General features: G+C 39.8%; 1 protein-coding gene across 2 annotated transcripts in view; it reads right to left on the reverse strand.

The window, feature by feature from the left end:
* Positions 1-14351, reverse strand: part of LOC119650460 (dentin sialophosphoprotein) — a 117144-nt gene extending 102793 nt beyond the window's left edge. The window contains exon 1 of one of the 2 annotated variants that reach the window (XM_038053319.1): positions 13315-14347. The gene's annotated coding sequence lies outside the window, so the exon portion shown is untranslated. Of the gene's footprint in view, positions 1-13314 lie in introns of both variants that reach the window. The other variant, XM_038053320.1, reaches the window with a different exon arrangement.
* Between the last annotated feature and the right edge of the window lie 5854 nt (positions 14352-20205).

Genomic DNA, 20205 nt, shown 5'->3' on the forward strand with positions numbered 1-20205 from the left:
GTTCGTCAAGTCATGGCTGAGATAGAGACCGAAATGTATGGAAAAGTGATCGAAAATAATTAAAAGAATCGCAGCTTCCAAAAAGTTCACAGGTGAATATTTAAGTGATGTTCCATTATTAACGGTGTACATCAAAAGTGGGTAATATAGGTCCCAGGCAAAACGTGGTTTGGTACGATGGAGCATAAAACCTGGGAAACGCCTGCTGAACCACCAACAACAGCTCTACTACCAAACCCTATCTCCACCTCCACGTGGTGACCGCTGGGAGCTCTTTCTTAACGAAAACCTGCATGAAGATGAGTCTCCCGCGATTAAAAACGAGACAAATTGTACTAACTGGTCCTCCAGGTTTGGGGATTGGGTAGGGCTGACAACCCTACACGGAAAACTCTACGAAGCCACAGAAGGAGCCTCGGACAGGATGGACTATACAACGGCGAACTCGGCAACGACAACGGAATAACGATTTGCGCATTTTCTCATGGAACGTGCACTCCCTGTACAGAGATAGAGCTGCCACGCAACTAGCCGATACCCTGTCCCAATATAGGGGTGATGTAACAACATTGCATAAAATGCGTTGGACAGGGACCGGTTTCCTGGAGAAGAGTCAGTACATCATGTATTGTACCAGCCATCCAGTAAACTATGTGCTCGGAGTAGGTTTCTTAGTCAGCCAAAAAATGAAACCTGCTGTTATCTTCTTTGAAAACATAAGCGAATAGCTATGCAATCTGCTCTTGCGAGGCAAATTTAAAAATGAAAGCCTCATAAACATTCAAGTCCCTACAGAAGAGCCTGCAGTTAAGCGGACCCTCGAAGCCTATCCCAAGTATGATTTCAACAGTCAGAATACGGAGCCCGTATTCAGCCGATACGTCGGCTCCCATAGCTTACATAGGGATACCAATGGACTGCGGTGTATTAAGTTAGCAGTATCGCATGAAATGGTTGTTGGAATTACCTGGTTTGCGCGAAAAGCGGTCGACAAACATACGTGGACCTCTCCAGGCGAGACCACTTTCAACCAAATTGACCACGTGCTGATTGAACGCTCACAGCCTTGATGAATGTCAGATCATATAGGGGGCCAATATCTCGGATCACTATCTCGTTGGCATAGTGCTCCGAGCTCGAATTACAACACCACCTACAATCCCCTCTGACAATCAGGTGAGAGTGAATACCGAAGCCATTCACAACACAGCTCTCCGTAACACCTATGGTATAAGGGGGAAATGATGCCGCAATAACCGCAGCTATCAGATGCCCTGAAGATGAAGCATCAACAAATGATCTACACAACCACCTGAAGAGCATTATCTGTCTCATACATAAAAAGGGGGATATCACGCAGTGCAGCAATTATAGAAGTATCACGTTGCTAAGTACCATCTATAAGATATTTTTCGCTATCTTGCTAGGCGGGATAGCTCCATACGCCCAGAACATCATTTGCCCATACCAAAGAGGCTTTACTCCAGGCAAATAACCAACAGATCAGATTTTCTCTCTACGGCAAGCGATTGAAAAGTTGTTGGAATATAGGCATCAGTTATGCCATCTTTTCATCGACTTTAAGGCCGCCTATAACAGCATAGCAAGGGTAAAACTGTACACGGCCATGAAATAATTCGTTATCTCGACGAAATTAATAAAGCTTACTAGGCTGACCCTGACCAATGTGAGGCCAGATAAAAGCACCAGGATTACTCTCGAGACCATTCAACATCAACAAAGGTCTAAGACAAGGGGATGCCCTACCATGCGCCCTCTTTAACCTGGCCCTGGAGAAAGTGTGTCACGATGCAGACGTAAATACGAGCGGCACCATCCTCTTCAAGTCCACCCAACTACTGGCCTACGCTGACGATATTGATATTGTATGAAGAACAACCCGAGATGTACAGTCTAGATTCATCCAGACCGAGCAGGCGACGCGAGATCTCAGATTGCACATAAATGAAGGCAAGACGAAGTACATGGTGGCAACGCCAGTGCCAAAAGGCAAACAACGAACAGCATCGAATCGCACTGGTCATACGAAAACAATAAAGATTGGAGACTACAACTTTAAAACCGTTGAAAATTTCTCCTACCTAGGTTCGAAAATCACAACCGATAACAGCTATAACGATGAAATCCACACACGGTTGTTTGAAGCCAACAAAAGCTGTTACTGTACAAGACTATGATCTTGCAGTCCTTATGTATTTCTCGGAAACTTGGGTTCTTAGCAAGAAAAATTGCGAACTTTTGGCCGCATTCGAGGAAAGAATTCTCCGAAGAATTCTCGGCCACGTATATGAGGATGGACGAGTTCGTAGTCTATATAACGACGAAATCTCTGAGCCATACCATGACGTCTGATTGTGTATAAAATCCAGCTCAACAGGTTGTGATGAGCGGTTGTTGCGCCGTTGACGATGATGAATCTTTTACACGCCTTTGGGATGGATTCATTCACAACACGTCATTAACTCATCTGATGCCTCGCCTCTAGTAACGAATCGTTTGATGATGAATAGCGCATAACTCAAGCTGTTATAAACAAAAAATTTAATACAAATTAAAAAATTCAAAATCCATTCTCTCTCTCCCTGTTACAAAAGGCAAGCACATACAGTGACAAACATAAAAATGTCAACCGTTGTTGCACCGTAGATGACGATGATAAATCAAACACGTTGAAATAAAAGTATCAACAAAATTCGTAAATGTGTGATAATATCATAGATAACAGTGTATAATGGTCAATATGCAAGTTAAAGATCTTTATGTAGAATTTTTGCCGGAACAACCTTTCTAAAAATCGGGTTCACCTGTCGGTATCGAATAGGAAGTAAAACAAGTCGAGAGAACAGAAGCGAACATACATAGCTAACAATTCTGAATCTTTCTTCATTTGTTTCCAAACTCCAAAATGTATATATTGTAGATAATTATTATGTTCAACCTAAACAAATAAACATATGACTAATATAAAGTCCACTACCAGTTACTGATGCAGGCATACACATACAGTGATTCAACCAATTGATCACGATTTTGCTTATTGAAATCATCTATGGATCTGTTCGCAAGACACGATAAAAATTAACGGAAATTCTAGTCTGTAAGCTTTTGAAGCAGCTCTGACTATTCTTTTGTTTCGCTGCCATGTGACATTTCTATCGTATTACGTTCTCAAATAGTGGCGTAACGTCGGTAGTAGTCACAACCTCTCTCTTTAGCTGCTTTATGCTCCAAGGGACTACGGACAAATAAAGTAATATATATATATATATCATCATCATCAACGGTGCAACAACCGGTATCCGGTCTAGGCCTGCTTTAATAAGGAACTCCAGACATCCCGGTTTTGCGCCGAGGTCCACCAATTCGATATCCCTAAAAGCTGTCTGGCGTCCTGACCTACGCCATCGCTCCATTTTAGGCAGGGTCTGCCTCGTCTTTTTTTCTACCATAGCTTATAGACTTTCCGGGCTCCTCATCCATACGGATTAACTGATCCGCCCACCGTAACCTATTGAGCCGGATTTTATCCACAACCGGACGTTCATGGTATCGCTCATAGATTTCGTCGTTATGTAATTTTTTTATTTATCAAGTATTTCAATGATTTTTTAATAGGTTGCACTCTTCAATTAAGCACCTTGTGATACACGACATTTTTTGTTTTATTATCAGGTGCAAGAAGAAACAACGTAGATGGTCTTCCGATCCATGAACATGCCGCATATAATTGACAGTGTGGAAAACATTGATTTTCCAGATTCAGATCACAAACTTTCAAGGATTTACCTGTGATTTGTTAATGGTCATGGCGAATGCAAGACGGATCAGTAATTGAAGTCTTTTAAATTCAAACGGCATATCGGTTGGGATCATCGGGATCCTCGGAATGAGAACTTCCTCGACTTCGAATTTTCCTTTGAGTATCGTCGCGTAAATCACATTCTTCATCAATTTACTTACCACCAAACGCATCTTTATTTGTTACACAGTCAATGGATTTGAAAGAATGCATTGTTCCAATCATATCATTCTGAAATATGTAGTTAAGGTCATCTACATCTTTATTCTTAGCCACTAAAATTGTTCGCTAACTCAACGATTCATTATTTTTGTAGTTAGTAATGATGTTTGGGAATACTTTGTTAATAAGTTCGTCTTTCGATGAGACAAAGTTACAGAAATTCTCAGGAAATAAAGTCAATCCGCTCGATTCGTCGACAGGTACTCGACCATTACCGATAATCAGCAATTGCTCAGAGAAATCTTCAGCAGATGTACCATTAAGCAATGCAACTCTCATATTTGTTGTCAGCTGGAGTTTCTCCACATAGCGGCATAGATTCGATGATTTGAGGCAAGTGTTTATTTCGCCGGCAGCCGTTGATCCTGAAATTATTGGGATTGTTTGGCGGAAATCGCCAGATACTGAAATCATTGCGCCTCCAAAACATCTCCAGTCGTTGCGTAGATCTTTCAATGTTCGATTAAGTGGCTTCTAATGCACGTTTATACGCCATTGTGCATTCGTCCCAGATGATTTTCGATGCCGATAAAACTTTGGCCATTGCGGAGTTTTTTGAAATATTACATTTTGGTTCTTCAATAGTTTGAAGATTTAACAGTAATTTTAATGCTGAATGAACGATACGGCATCCTTCTAACAATGTGGCTGCTATTCCAGAAGCAACCACAAGCGCAATGTTGGGTCTCGCACGAACAGTCGCTAAAACTACTAACATGAGCAATGTCTTGCCAGTTCCACCAGGGGCATCCAAGAAATATAAACCACCATTTCCATCACTAATTGCCTTCATTAGTGTATCATAAACTTCCTTTTGTTGGGGATTCAACACTGGTACATTCGTTTGAACTACTAAATCTAATTCCTGGTCATCATATTCACGTTCCCGTTCCAATTCTCGATTAAATGCGAGTGAACGGGACAAAGGCTGAAGAAAAAGAAGATTCATTTCACGATTTGGCGCTGGCATTCCTAACCTGACTAATAAACTACCGCACCTAAGGTAGCACATGTCTTCGATCAAGAGTAAAGCCCGATTATGTATCTCCTTATTCATCTCAAGATCGGGATTTCTGGAACTGACACGTATTTGATGTCAAATATCTTCTGACATATTATCCTTGTATTTATGCCACAGGTTAGATAGGTTCGATGGAAAGCATGTCGAAATGATGATTGCAAATAATGTGCGTATCGGACTTGAAGATGCAGAGATAATGGCTTCAACGATTGTCGTATCCCAATGGGCATCGTTTTCTAGTAAATTGAATTCTTCACTTGCAGCACGATATATTGGGAATATTCTACCATTAACAGTCCGTAGTCACTAAAATGACGTTGGCCCACGCACATTTACCAGCAACAACTGCAAATAGAAGCATTCATCATTCTTTGGATCGACTGTATGTATCCGGATAACCAGGAATCGTATCGCCTTGCTTCCGTCGTTGAAAATTCTTCGATGAAGCATTTCAAGTGTAATAACATGGCACCTCCCAGTAAAGCAAAGTTCGGACCGCTTTGGCAGATCGCGAAGAAATTGGTCAATGTTGTCGCTGGAGGTGTTTCAGCACGCTGAACAACATTCGAAGCCGTGAAATATACTCGTTGACCATTCTCCAGATACACCGCCAAATAAACACATGTGGTTATCGTTTGGAATACTTGCCGTCGATCATATCGAAACGCTGCTCGATTCCAATCAGCACTTGATAAATCTCTTCTTGTGCGTCGAAAATTATCTACTTGTTGATCTCTGTTATTGGCTCGACGATTTCGAATTGCCAACCGAGCCGTTTCACGGGCCGCCTCGCTTTGCTGTTGTGACTGAGAAGCACGAAGTTGAGCCATACTAACGCGGTGCTCTTCAGGGCAACTCCTTGTGCTTCTTCAGTCACTTCATTCACAATGTTTCGTATCCTTGTTGCATTACGGCTTTGTCGGGAAAGATTCGATCGTGTTGGTCGCGGCATTGTTAATAATGATTCAAAGAGAATACAAATTACTGATGATTATATATTTCTGACAAAATTTATATTATCAAATTTTCTACTTAACCATAGACAAAATTAGGTTTAGCTGTCAATTGCGTTTTGTTATTCCATGTCAGATGCGTCTTTGTTATACCACGTTTTATCAGGACTTCACGGAAACGCGGTCGAGCGGGATAAAAAGTATCCTATGTCCGTCTCCTGGTTCTAAGCTACCTCTCCACCAATTTTCTACCGTTCAGCCATTCTTGAGTTATAAATAGTGTAACTAACACCACTTTCTTTTATATATATAGATAAATATTTTACTTTAGTATGGTAACTGAGGTGGTAGGAAGATCACGAGGTGACTCGAGCGCTCTGTCTCCTCTGTCTGCCTGTCTGTCTCTGTCACACGCTCTTTTCTTAGAAACGGCTATACCGATTGATACGAAATTTGGTGAGAAGGTGGGAACTCCGAACGCTCCTACGTACAGTAAGTTATACGTTTATACGTTAACGTTAAGGAGTGGTCCCCATACATGCAAAAGGGGGTTGTAAGATTTTTTCACCGAATATAGTCAATTTGGGTATCAAATGAAAAGTCTTTATGATGACTTTCCCCCCATTTAATTTATCCTAGTTACAAACATTTCTAGTCATATGGACTATAGTATGACGCATGATACCTACAAGTTTAAACAAAATCGTACTGCAACTCAAAATACCAAATATCAATACCACATTATAGTGAGTAGTTTGATATGCTAAATGTACATATGCATTACGGGTTACATACAAGTGGGATAGTTCTACACTCGAAATATACTTACATCAGAAACAAACAAGACCTTTCATACCTGAAGCGTCTATCTTCCGGATTTCCGACTTGTTTTTTATAGCATAGGTCGTTAACTTAGCTATCCCAACATAAACTGCAAATTTCAAAACGAAATTCGTATTCCTTTAGATTTTATGAGGGTAGAACCAAACGATTATCGGGTTCAGGCTCAAGCTCGAAACGGTAAAAACTGAAATATATTTTTTCAACAGCTGCAAAATTTTTAACCTGCATTGAGGTTCATATTCTTAGAAAAATAAAAATAAGTTAGTAATGTAAAATTGAAAAGTTTTTGATTTGAGAGAAAAGTTGGAGTCGCCCCCCATCCAGCTGGAGAACTCTGGTTACGACATTCCACGGATTAACGCCGCGTAACTTCGTTATTTGTGGCTCAAATTATTAACAAAAGAAATCAAAAGTTGTTCGAAATATAACACTAATATAATGTCCAAATTTGATTGAATTTCAATTAATTCTTCTGAATAAAAAAATGTCAAAAATGTACGTGAAATTAAGCCTTCTAAGATTTTCGCTAAGGGAGCACGCAAGCAATCAAGAAGACCGTTAACAAACGGAGGAGGATTTCCTAGAAAGTAAAAGCCAGTAGACGCTGAAGCAGTTGGAACATAAAGGAAGAAGAAAGGACTTCTTCGACTTTCTGAGAAGTTTACACTCTTCTTCCACTCTTTTACGCCATGTGGCTTTATGGTAACCTACACGTCATCTATCTTGAAATAATCAGTTCAATTTGTTTTGGTATATTTTTTATTTTTTCAGCCTTCAGAACTGTATATAACTCCTTAATAGGTTTAAATAGAGATAAAGAATGAGCCATTTGAAAATGACTGGTGAAAGTCTATCTGCAAACAAAAAATTGGTAAAACCATTTATATCATTTTTCATTAGAAAGAAAGATTTGAATTTATCAAATCTGATCATTATCGCAACCTCTGAACTTTGCGCAACTATGAAAATCCTCTAACTTATAGATCGAAAGTCATTCATCGACGATGGCAATAACTTTTTTTGTACCAGAAGTAAAACATTCCACCAAGTGGTGATATCCAAGTAATGTTTTTGCCACCAAACGGGACAACTTTGATTCAATCAATACACCAAAATGTTATCCGCATAAGGGAAGTACGAAAGATTGCCAAATATTATCGGGTGAAACACATAGTATATATATAGTTATAACTAAGAAATTTAGGACAACAACCCGCTAGTTTACAATCTCGTAAACCTGTTTTCAATAAAGAATCATGAACGAAAATAACTGGATCTGGAAAGTAATGTATTGATAAAAGCCGACTCTTCATATGCTTCACACTAGGAGGACAATATTATTACAAAAAAAGGCTGGGAGAAGTAGATTCTTCATGAATGGAATTTTAGTATTTCTCTCGAATGTCAATTATTCTCCGTAATTATGTCAGCATCTTATTTGCATGGCTTAAAGTGTACTTAAAATAAATAAATAATATCGAAATGGGACATATTTTGAGGCCTAGATTTCATATAAACGCACTAATCTGATTTTTTCAGATATTTAGGTTAGGTTCTTTGACACATTTTGACTCCTTACTCGCGCACTTTACAATTCACATCAAAGCTATTAATTTCGGATACGCCACATAACTATATTCGGTGAAAAAAATTGTTAGATCCCCTTTGCATATATGGGGAGCCCGACTCCACGTATGCGTGCATTCATAGTTCCCATATGTCCATAAAGCTTCGTTCGGATCGGTTTAACCGTTTTGGAGAAAAGTGCGTGTGACAGTTAGACAGTGAATTGATTTTAATAAGGTTTTGTTTTACACAAAATAAGGTTTTATTTTACACAAAATAAGGTTTTGTTTTACACAAAACCTTAAAAAGAACTACGGAAAAGTAGTTTGTTCATAAATAAGAATTTCACTAGTATGTCAATTATTCTCGATAATTATGACATTAGCATCTTATTTAAGATGCAGTGAATACGCACGAAAAAAAAATTGAACTGCTATAACTTAAATTCTAATAACCGGATATCGGAATACGATATTTTTTAGGCCTAGTACTCATACAAGCGCATCACCCTGATTTTTCTCAATTTTTTTGGTTTTGTAGTTTCTGAAAATGAATCCTGTCTCACTTTAATGTGCACAGCTTACTCGGGCATTTTGCAATTTATCAAAACGAAAATTTGCTTTTGAAATTAATTGAGAGCTTTCATACATATCAATCCACACGTGAAAAAATCTACAATCTGCAAAGCGGGGATGCATGTATGGAGAAGCCCCCTTTAAATGCCACGAAAATTTGTATCACTGACTGTATGCGTAGCATCTCAAAATTCCCATATGTCCACGAAATTTCATTTGAATCGGTGTAGCCAGTTTAAAGGAAAGTGCGTGTGACAGATTGGCAGGCAGACATACAGAGAGTGAATTGATTTTAACAAGGTTTTGTTTTGCACAAAACCTTTATAGAAAGGGATACAACTTTTACATTTATCATTGTTTTTGTTACAGACATTTTGCAACATCTGCCTCAAAGTAATGTTTCGAAATAACGAACAAGTTCGAAATAGCGAACAAGCCCTGTTTTATTTTGCTCGCTGTTTCGAGAGGCTACTGTGTATATAGAAGCCAAATAAAGCACTTTATCATTACTCGATTAAAAAAAAAATGTTTTACGAAAATTTAATAGAAAATGTTCATAACAAGCTGGGAAACCGGACACTGAACGCTTCAGGTATGAATGATTTTGTGTAGCTCGTAATTTTTATGCATTTGATTTGTCAGGCTTTCCACTTTAGCATGATTCAGAGTCTTAAGTTGCAATGAGTTTGCACAAAAAAGACAACTTGACCTTTGTTAGTAATAGTGTCATTTCCAAAAAACTTGCTAGCATTATGCTCTATAGTATAGTCTATACTACTTGAATTTGATGTTTCCAGAGGGAGTTTCTAGTCAATTTCTAAAAAATATATTAATAAGAAATATGGTAATATACTATTATTAACTTTATTTAAACAGAAGTCTGTATAAAAAGCATTTTGAGGCCTAGATACCATGCGCATGGTATGTGCAATTTTTTCAAACAAAAGTTTTTGCATGAGCATACCATATACAAACATACTACGGACGCACAGCATGACCTCTATAGTCTGGATGACCGTGTAACACTTAAAGGTCTCCGAGTTTAGGTGGGGTAAACCTCACTTGAGAAAATATTAAGCCAAGATATGTATTATCCACTGAGATAGTAACTTCTCTGAGGTATCGGGCTCGAGAAGAGGAATTAGCATTTTAAGTAATATCATATGCACATAAATTTGATGAGTTGTACTGTCAAAGCGTTGTAATAGCTCTATATTAGATGTTCTCAAGGAACTCCATAACTGGATCCCGTATCTCCAGATAGGCTTTATAACTGCCTTTACTTTAATAATCATCTGTTGCTGCTTGACTTTAATATGCCTTTTCCACGTAAACCGTTTGTCCAAGTGGGTACCATTTAAGTGGATAGTTGGATAGGTTTCCCGACGGAACGTGAATGTTAACCATTTCCCGATATGATTTAAATGGCGCTGTAGAACCCCAGAAACGAAGTATCACCTGCAATTGTAGATGTGACTATATTACTGCTAATTCGCATATCTGATGTGTAGATAAGGTACAGCGTCGATCCTAGTACGCTTCCTTGGGTACGCCAGCATTGATGTTGTGGTTTTTATTCCGAATTTTAAACTTATGCCCAATTAGATAATATTCAAGGATCGTATGAACGTTAGCGGGAAGCAATTCCTCTTGAATCGAATTCTAAACTTCCGCACCTCTCCTCTAATGCTCCGCCAATTTGCACAGCAATTTTATAAACTTCTTCCGCCGTGCTATGCCTTTTTGCGGAAACAAAATTGATGTTGGAGAATTATTGATAGCCTTGGGGATCGTTGTAACAAAAGATGTTCTCCAGATCCGTGGGAAGTAACCGAACTGAACAATCGAATTGAATAACTGAGTAAGATACTTTGTAGCGATAGGTGCTAACTCTTTGACCATTTGCCGGTATTTTTTTCAAAGCCAGAAGAATCCTTCGAATTGACTTTCTCCAGTAAGCAATTGAGGACGTCGTTCATTCCTATACAAAACCCGCTTACTGGCCTAGCAAGAGGTAATATGGATAAAAGTGGATCAATACCCGAGGAATTTGATTGGAAAACGCCCTGTAGATAAGCCGCAAACACTGCTTCTTTATCGGCAACGCTCCCCGCCCAATTTCCATTAGGTAGCCATAATGGTAGCTGAGTCTGTGCCGGTTGCTTCAGCCTTTTGGTAGCCCTCCATATAGAATGGTCGTTGATATGATAGGGACTGTTGACTGCTCGTGAAATGTTGGAAGTCACTTTCTGTTTCAGCTTTCAGAGCGTTTCTTAACTTCTTGGTGGCTTTTGTAAGCTCTCAAAGCTTAAGCAAACATGAAATCCACGATCACAGCCTAAACAGCCGGTTCGCCGAATCAGTTTCCATTCCATCACCGGCCATCTAACAGTCAAAACTCACTGATCAACTGCCTCTCATTCACGTTATGCCCGCCAGTCAACTGCGGATTATTCAGGCGTAACTGACAAGCTGAACTGAAGGTGGGGGCGGAGTTAAAGAAGAAGGTCAGAGGTACAATGCTGGTTAGAATTATTCATTCATTGTTTAGAGCCTTGTTGCACATCATTTTGAAAAAAAGCGGCAAGGATTTCTAGAACGCACAAAATTTTAATTTTTGGTGCTGTTTGAAGACAATATTTTGAAGTTTGTTTTTAGTATGTTAATTCAGTTTCCCGATATTGCTTTGTCATTTTCACATTATAACCCCAAAGGTGAGAAATTTTCACCTTCGGCAACCCAATAGTTTGGGATTTCACTCCGTCGAAATCCCCCGAACGAAAACCCTTTTTTCCAAAATATACGGTCTACAAAACCAACGAAGAGCCGCAATACGATTTTTAACTTTTAGTTGCTAGGTTTGAACAACGAATGAAAATTGAAAAGGTTAGTTTCTCGCTCTTGATTACGACTAATCGATTATTAATCGATCTTTGCAGTTAACAATTGAATCAATTATTGGTAAAGCCCATGGTGTTTTACGTAGGCACCTGTCGTGAGACTTAATCCTACGATCCTCTTCAGACACGGATTGATTTTGTGACCACAATCAGAGCCCCGCTGAGACAAGCAACAAGGGTACCTGTCTATACCAAGTGCATGGCTTAGCATTCATACTGGTGCATGTAAGAATTACCTAAATCTCTACCGAACTATGGAGTAAGGCACCCGTGTTGATACGCAACACCACGTCGAGGCCCGAAGGTCTCTTCTCGCTAGAGCATAACCACAACAACCATGAAACTCCCACTAGGGGGGCCAACCGCAAATAACCGAGCTGTCCTCACATACAACAGGAGTTCACCCGAAGTATGTGAGTCCAGGGGCTTTCCCATGGTACCAGTATACCCCTGGTAAGGTTTCGTGACCAATTTGCCACTTCAGATGAGTCCCCGTGCAGACTCGGCTCTGATCGCCCTGATTATGTCTTTGGAGCATTCGCCTACTGAATCACGGCAATCAGGTTCTCCTCGACCACTTGGTTTTGGTTTGGCCGATAGGGTTGCCGCCCCATCTTCCTCGCCGCCACCTCTGAGCACCAATCAATTATTGGTGGAATAATTTTCTGCACAACACTCATCTAATAAATTAAGAAACAGACGAATTCGCCAAAAAAATGAAGAATATTACGTGAACTCCTGCCAAGAGATTACATTTAGAATAGAATGTCAGGGCGGCCAGGAAAAATCGTATACTGGATCTTCGTCAGGAACTACTAAAAACACGACCGGAAGAACTTGAAAACAAAACTGACCATGCTGCAGAACCTATATTCGAACCTTTCATCATTGGTGTCAGCTTCCTCCCATGAACTGCGTGTCAATGACTACAGAAATTACCCTTCTCCTTTTTCTGCTACCGATAGGCTTTCCCGAGTACAATAGCACCGTGTCACAAGGGGAAAAGGAATAATCTCTGGAGTTACAACAACTCGGTTCGCCTAGAACCAAGGTGAATATCACTGAAATTGCTGGCCAAGTTAAAGAAAGCCAGCATTTTGTGGCCCTCGGTAGCATCGTCGAGAAGCGTGTGCACATTCCAGAAACTAATCATAAGCCCTTTTTGGTTAACAGAAGATAGATTAAATGAACTTTTTTTCCCAACATAGATATGTTGATAAATGCATAAACGTAGCGGAGGTTAAAAAAGAGGGGATACTTCTACACAAATTGTTGCGCTATGACAACTTAGTGCCTTAGACCACAGGCTGCAGCAAATAAGGGAAAACAACTTTCTTTTGCAGCTAGTAATTATTTAGTTCTTTAGTCAGTAAGTATTATTCCTTAACATTTACAACTTGGTAGTTCAAATTACCAAAAGTGGGATCCGTAAACAAACTTTGACAATCACATCATTAATGGCGACAGCGTGCCTAAATATAATCGCGCATTCAACTTTCGTCCAAGCAGTTCACTAAAATCACCAATAGGAAGCTCCGATTCTGTTTAACAAAACCAGCTCGCGACCAACTTTATTTTAGGTTCGAAACAGTAAACCAATTCCTCCGACATTCACTTAACGCAGCAACAGCAAATTATGCACGTCTCTTCACTGTGAAAACACTGTTCTAAATATAGCTATTGCACCTAAATTACAGACAACAACACCGTACGGTATCTAAACAAACTTATCGATGGATATAATTTAAATAGCGTCGATTTCAATTTACGTGCGCCACTAGAAATTCCTCTTAAGCTTAACACAAAATATGACCAACAATAAGCTGTCACATCTGACAACTGCAAATGGAAACAACTGCGACATTTGCTGCGGACACTTAGCGCTCGCAAGCCTGGGCAAGTGTTCATTAAATATTTGCGCCTAACCGCGATTGCTATTCGCTACGTCAGAATTTCGACCGCACTTCGCTTGCGACAACCACGCCGCTACTACAAGAACATTGAGACAAAATGTCAAATCAGCTGAGAAACAAAGAGAATTCTCCATTAAATTACATTCCGTACAATTACATAAAGTATTTCCCAAACAATTGCCTCCTCAAAATTCGGTTTTCACAGTTTAGATGCTTACAAGCAAACGGAACGACACTCACGGCCCTCGTCGTCGCGGAGTTTACGATGTTCGCGGCGCTATATAGTCCGCAGCTATTAGCCGCGTGCTATTATGCGCTCAGAAAGACCAGGACCGCGGTGAAACCCGTTCCATTTGATTTTGAGCTTTTTGAATGGAAACGTCATTGCGGGCTGAACTGCGATGGCACATTCAACTGTTTTTGCAACAGGAAACTTTGAGTTGCTTCGACAACTTTCGTCTTTTCCAAAACCATATAATGTTGAATTTTCATTGAACATTTTTATTCCACTGTCAAGAGAACTGCCACCTGACGGCACACCAACGAAGACGACTCGTGACAACATAAGTGGGGTTGTCTCTTGCGGGCGTAGAGGGCGCAACGAGCGCTTAAGGGCATACGGTTATTCAAGTAAATCTTGAAACACAACAGTGGAATGACTGCGTGCGAAGTGAGAGAGCTGTCAAATCATGTTGATTACACGGATGTGTATCAAGCAATATACAACGAGTCCGATGCGCAATTGAATGGGTGACAGATATTAGTTTGTTGACACTTCACGTCATTTGCAATATGGTGGCGTTTTTCGATTTCGGGTGTTACTTTTGAATGAATTCGTTTTGAGAACTACGGAAGACACTATTTCCGTTACAAGTGCTAATTGTTAATGGCACTTGCATTAGCCCTGTCGCTTCCATTCATAAAAATGAAGTAATGAAAACTCATAACTTATGTTTCAATTGCCTTAAGAACTATCGAGTGTACGAGTGCAAAAAATGCAATAAAAGGCACAACTCGATGTTTCATCTGGACCTCGGTAGTCGAGCAGGGAATTGTGATGCCAACGATGCAAGTATATCAAATCAAATCAAGATACAGAGCAATTGCGGGAATCGTAGAAGTGTGTGGCCGCAGCAATGATAAATGTAAAGAATGCGAATGAAAAGCACATATACCTTCGGGTGTTAATAGGTCAGGGATCCTAGAATTCCTTCCTAACTGAGGAAGTAGTGAAACTATTGAGAATAAAGCCAGAACACCCCAATATCTTCGTAACTGGCATAGGCTAATCAGCGAGGGCAGATCTCATTGCCAATAGAGAAGAAATTTGCAAATAAAACTATCACTGTCAGAGCACTGATCTTTCGACGTTGGATATCCGACTTGCCTCCGACGACCATTATGCAAGTCAAGTTACACTAGCAGAAAGCTGGCTGATCCTAAATACGAAAATTGACGTACTATTAGGCGCCGACTTTTATAGACACATACAGTTACGTCACTATGTTTTACGTGGGTACCTGTCTCGTGGACTTAATCCCACGGTCCTCTTAAGACCCGGATTGATTTTGTGACCACAATCAGAGTCCCGCCGCAGCAATCTACAACGATACTAGTCTATACTGAGTGCTTGGCTCAGCATTTATACTGGTGGATGCAAAATCTCTGCCGAACTAAGGAGTACGGTACCCGTGTTGAAACGCAACACCACGCTGAGACCCGAAGGTCTCTGTTCGCTTGAACAAAACCGCAACCCCCACAACCGAGCTGAACGCACATACAACAGGAGTTCACCTGAAGCATGTGAATTCAGGGGCTATCCCGATTCCCATGATACCAGTATACCCCTGGTAAGATTTCGTGACTATTGCCACTTCAGATAAGTCCCCGTGCAGACGCGGGTCTGATCGCCCTGATTAGGCCTTTGGATCATTCGCGTACTGCATCACGGCCGGCAGGCCTATGCGATACAGCGTCTCCCGGTGCCACCACTATAGAGGTTCTCCTCGGCCGCTTGGTTTTGGTTCGGCGGACAGGGTTGCCGCCCCGTCTTCCTCCACGCCACCTCTGATCATCATATCATATAGATAGATTTCTGGCGAGGACACCCTACCACACACAAAAGAAAAACTTTTAACTGATCCTATCGGTAACAGCATACCTTCACGCCTAGCCATTACAATTTTGATTAAACTCTTCGAAAATTTCGAAAATAAAAAGAACCTAACAGAACCAGTTTTTAACTGAGGATCACTATCGTTGAACAAGTCTATACTGAAAATGAAAGGTATCAAGTTGGACTACCGTTTAAAGAAGACTCACACTATTTGAATTTGAACTACATTGTAGAAGTACCGAAATGTGGAATAAACACCCCATCTTTCTATTCATCCGTACACGCTGACCAAGATATCTTCATATTCAAAATGGGAAAAATTCAACCAGGAGAAAGTATTACCAAAAAAATAATAGCTCATTCGAGTTGGGAATGTTCGACTCTCTGGGATGGCTTCAACCAATTATAATAAGGGGCAAAATTGCAATTGTAATTATACAAACTTGATTGGGATGTCTCTTTACTTCATCCTCATGTGTAGCCTTGGCCAGCGGATGTTTGAATTATCTATCGAAAATACCCGCAACAGAAACCATAAAAGTGTTGCGCAGGTTCGGTAGGGGGTCTCAAACAGTTCTATGCATTTTATGATGCTTCCAGACAGCAGTAGAGTGGAGTCTAGAAAGATATCAGAATAAACCAGATACTAAATCACTAATCTCGAAAACAAAAGCCTCATCGAGGCAGATTTGAACTTTTCTTGACGGCACAGAAATTGTAGGATGCCAAATTAGTAGGTGTTCAAAACGCTCAGCGAGAAGCCTTTCAAGCCGAAATTACTAGACTGGTAAAACCAATCGACTCCACTCGATGCGAAAAAAAACTAAACCCACGCAGGATAAACTACTCTAATAGAGACGTGTACTCTCGAGGCGGTTTAATTCCACCAACAATTTCCTCACAAGATGAGCTAAACTACCTAATAAGAGAAAGAGCTAAATCACAAAAACCTAACATGTGCGGGATGGACGGGTAAGAACTAGCCCTGAGCTGGTTCTAGCATCTACGTGAGTGGCTCGCGTCTTCCTTTCCGATGGGCGAGATGCATGCATGATTATTATTTCTATAATTCCGCGATAAATGAAAATAATATTGGGTTGCAATAACGTACCCACAGGAAGCAATATTATTGTTTTCTCCTTTTTCCCCTTTACTTATTGTTGTATTCCAATGCTAATACTTATCATTTTTACACGAATAAAACTGTAAGTTTCCTCACTTCATCCTTTATTGTTTCATTATTCTTACTACTTTTAATATTTACTCCATATCGACCAATCTCAACCTCTCCTTTTTAAGGTCTTGTGTAAGCACACAACCTTATTAAAATCGGTTCAGTGCCCGTCTGTCTGTCTGTCATACCCAATTTACTCAGAAACGGCTCAACCGATTGTTAAGGAATTTGATGAGAAAACCCCCATTAGCTTATTCCCAACCACACGCTCAAGCAGAAACCAAACATAAAATACCTGGGAATCCCTCTCAACAACAAACTTAAATCCAACCCTCACGTCAAATCTGCTATTGCCAATGCTTCTAAGGCATCAACTGCCTTAAAAAACCTCCTCTCATCTCGGGCCCTGTTCCCTGCCACCAAAAACTCTTTTATACAAAACTCTTATTCGTTCAATCCTGACTTATGTTTTCCCAGCATGGACTACCATGTCACCTAACGTAGCAGAAGCCTTCGAACGCTTCGAAAGGACGATACTCAAGAAATGCACGGCGAAATACAGGAGGCCAAACCTAAAATTTCACAAAAATTCTCTCCTGTACGTCCTCTCCGAGGTTTGCCCCATAATTCCGCATATGATCAAACTGTTGCGCGTCAGACTGAAGAAGCGGCCGTCCTACCCTAATCCACTGATCAAAAATCTCGCTACGGGCAAAGTCTCGTTACGCGAACAGAGGTACTACGTACCAGGTCTAGCTCTTCTTTCGGACAGTAATTCTCCTCTCAACCATCGCGCCTCCCCTCCTTCCTTCATCTCCTCCTTTCATCAAAGCTCCTCCCCGGACTTTCACAGAGGCTAACCGCATAGGGATAATGTTCCGGCAGTCAATCCCTGCGCAGGTGTAGATCACCTTTAATTATTTTTCTTTACCAAGTCTAGATTAAGTCAATTAACATTAATTAACCTCTACAATATGTGATATCTGTTAAAATTAACTTCTCCCCTAAATTAAGGTCCCTTCTTCTACCAATTAGGCTCCACAATACACGCCCCGCAACCCCACAGTCCTCTTCATCCCTCCCGCCTTTGGTCACTGTCCTGGCACAGGTCGAAATCGAGTGAAAAGTTGCCTTTTCTCAGTTTGCTACCACCATCGAGAAAGGACTGCGCTTTACCCCAAATCCGTCACTCAATCCTGCCCGCTGGTGCCTAAAAACTCCCATTTTCTCGTTTTCCAGAACAGAACACTATTTTGTGTTGTTTTGTGTTATGTTTGTATGGTTGTAAGTTATAAATTATTTTTAAGTTTAAGCACATCTATGTCAAATGAGCATTGACATTCACCACCTGTTCATTTTATACCATGTAACCGGCTAGCTCGGATATTTTCGTAGGTTAGCGTTACAAACTTAATTTGTCACGCTTGAGCTTTCAAGCTATTTTGTTTTTTGTGTACTGCATATGTATTTCTTTTCTTTGCTCAATAAATAAATCTGAATCTAATGCACTCTCTAATGCTCAGGTGCGTACATACATATGCACGTAGAAAATTACAAAGAAAATTACAGTATTTGTTTAAAATGAATGAACGTATTAATTGTACAATACCTTCAATATGTGTATCTTGGAATTTGAAAACACTTGAAAAATTCTTCAACTGTTTACAAATGGAACCTTCAATGCCTGAAGAGTTGAACTTCCTCTGTTTTCCGACTTGCTTGTATGCATGTCTCTGATATCAAATTGATGATTGATTATGACGTTTGCGGGGCTAAATAATTCTGATTGTATTGGAACTAATAGGCCTGTATAACAAATGTCAAGTGTAGAAACTTTTCAATAGATTCCTCCCTTATTTTCACTGGTCCAATCTAACAAACTTCTCAAAAGCCATTTTTGAAAAAAAACTGTATTTTTTTTTAATTATCAGCATTTTAAATTTTAATCAAATCCAAACACACTAAAAAGTCCGCGCCATTGTGTCTGACGTCATAAGTTGCGTCAAAAAACTCCAATAGCCCGGCAACTGGAAGTTGCTATCAAAATATCAAAGTGGTAATGTTCAAAACCCGCTCGGCGCAACCTCATTTTTTGCAGGCTCCGAATCTTCCAGGAACGTACGTTATATCGCCACCCAGGTAAAGATATGAGTGAAGTTTCTTATGCACCTATGCTCAGGCATTATTTCCGCCAAAGCCATGTAAGCATTGCCATTGCACTTTAACTGTGCTCCCCCCACTGCTTGTCTTTATAACTTTAACGCTGCTACATGTAAATCAATTATATAATAATGCCGCCAAGTTTTGCATTAATTTAGTTTCTCACGCATGTAAAATGCAAAATATGTTTAAAGCTATCGACGAAGACAGATATTAATCAACATTACTCTACTTAGTATAATCAATATGGGATAAACACCGTGTTGAACTTTCGGTTTTAATTCATTTGATTACTTAAGAAGATAAAAGCAACAAACACTAAACTGTACGTTTTTACGTAGATAAAATTCAAATTGTTCGCTCGGGGACGTGTCACCGCGTTTTCTTTTCCTCTTTATTTTAAATTTTTAAACCATTAAATTTTATTTATTTATTTATTTTATTTATTATTTATTTATTTTATTTAAACCATTATCATTACTAAATGAATGTTATGAATTGCCTTTTCTTCAACGGATATGGTAATTGGGCAAGTCAAAATAATTTCCCGCCTTAAAAAAACATATGTTTATTTTCTAATGGGGGCAGTCTATTTTCTTAGTCCGGATTTGGTAGGACTGTAATACTCCGGTTTTTCTTGGTTCGAGCAAGTTATTCGTATGGAGTATGGCATCATATATTATGCATAGGTCGCAAAAGGTATGGAAATATTTTTCTTTTATGCATATTTACCATGCAATACAACCGGCAAATAAAAATTCTAGCATTTATCTTCGAAGACAACTTAAGAATGGGCATCTTATAAGGCTTATATCTATAATCTCCTTAACGCGTAAAGTAGGGAAAGTTCTCCTTTTCAGGTGAGAATGAGAAAAATGATTGGAATATTTTAATTTTAGTTCACATATTGAGAGGGGTACAGCTGTTATAACATAAAAACAA

Source organism: Hermetia illucens, chromosome 2 (assembly GCF_905115235.1).
Source record: "Hermetia illucens chromosome 2, iHerIll2.2.curated.20191125, whole genome shotgun sequence".
Lineage (NCBI taxonomy): Eukaryota > Metazoa > Arthropoda > Insecta > Diptera > Stratiomyidae > Hermetia > Hermetia illucens.